General features: G+C 47.7%; 1 protein-coding gene across 2 annotated transcripts in view; it reads right to left on the bottom strand.

Annotated features, from left to right (window-relative positions):
• Window positions 1-1,513, bottom strand: part of si:dkey-91i10.2 (uncharacterized protein LOC555224 homolog) — a 303,051-nt gene that overhangs the window by 40,301 nt on the left and 261,237 nt on the right. The window lies entirely within an intron of this gene.

Genomic DNA, 1,513 nt, shown 5'->3' with positions numbered 1-1,513 from the left:
TTCTGTCTGCACTGGTTAAGGTGGAGCAGTTGGTGCTGGAGATGTCCCACAAGACACAACTGTCCAGCAATGGTAACTGACCCCATGGTCTGGTTACCAAGAAGCTATCTGAAAATTTGAAGGTGTAGTCACAATCCACCATATGAACTGTAACCCTACAAATTGTTAGCTTTCTAAAACTAGTTTCACAGAAATTAAAATATTTACTTAAACAGAGAGTTCTAGAAATATTCAGCAGGTTAGGCAGGCTTTAGTGGGGAACAAAGCAGTAACTGTTTCAAGTCTAGGATCAGGATCAAGGGATTTGAAATGTTAAGTGTTTCCCTCCCACAGATGCTGCCTGACCTGATGAGTGTTTTCAAGATTTTCTGTTTTTATTTCAGATTTCCTGCAACTATTCATTTTTTTTTTTGTTTGGAGAGGTGTTGAGGAACAAATGCACAAAGATTGGTACAGATTAACACACAGAAACTCAGCAGGCCAGGCGGCATATATGGAGGGAAATAAATGGTCAACATCAATTTCTCTAACTTCCAGTAGCCACTCCCTCTGCTTCCTGCCCCCCAACCCCATTTCCCTTACCCCTCAGACCCCATTTCCCTTATCCCTGAGGTCCCATTTCCCTTATCCCTCAGACACCTTTTCCCTTACCCCTCAGACCCCATTTCCCTTACCACACAGGCCCTATTTCCTTTATCCCTCAGACCCCATTTCCCTTACCCCTCAGGCCCCATTTCCCTTAACTCCCAGGCCCCATTTCCCTTATCTCTCAGGCCCCATTTCCCTTATCTCTCAGGTCCCATTTCCATTACCCCTTAGACCCCATTTCCTTTATCCCTCAGACCCCATTTCCCTTATCCCTCAGGCCCCATTTCCCTTATCCCTCAGGCCCCATTTCCCTTATCCCTCAGGCCCCATTTCCCTTATCTCTCAGGCCCCATTTCCCTTATCCCTCAGGCCCCATTTCCCTTATCCCTCAGGCCCCATTTCCCTTATCCCTCAGGCCCCATTTCCCTTATCCCTCAGGCCCCATTTCCCTTATCCCTCAGGCCCCATTTCCCTTATCCCTCAGGCCCCATTTCCCTTATCTCTCAGGCCCCATTTCCCTTATCCCTCAGGCCCCATTTCCCTTATCCCTCAGGCCCCATTTCCCTTATCCCTCAGGCCCCATTTCCCTTATCCCTCAGGCCCCATTTCCCTTATCTCTCAGGCCCCATTTCCCTTACCCCTTAGACCCCATTTCCCTTATTCCTCAGTCCCCATTTTACCTGCCCATCTCCTTTATCCTTTTCCTTTCCTTTATTCCATGGTTAATTATCCTTTCCTATCATATTTCTTCGAGGCCCCATGTGCCACCTAGACACTAAGGGTTCAGACCACGATCATATTCCTTTGCCTTCTCCACCTGTCACCTGTCAGCTTCTTACATTCCTCTTCTTCCTGTTCTCCAACTTCCCACCTTTCCCCTCACCTGATTTCACCTATCACCTTTCAGCTTGAACTCCTTCCCCTC

This window comes from Hypanus sabinus, chromosome 4 (assembly GCF_030144855.1).
Source record: "Hypanus sabinus isolate sHypSab1 chromosome 4, sHypSab1.hap1, whole genome shotgun sequence".
Classification (NCBI taxonomy): domain Eukaryota; kingdom Metazoa; phylum Chordata; class Chondrichthyes; order Myliobatiformes; family Dasyatidae; genus Hypanus; species Hypanus sabinus.
This window is presented reverse-complemented; position numbering and strand designations above follow the sequence as displayed.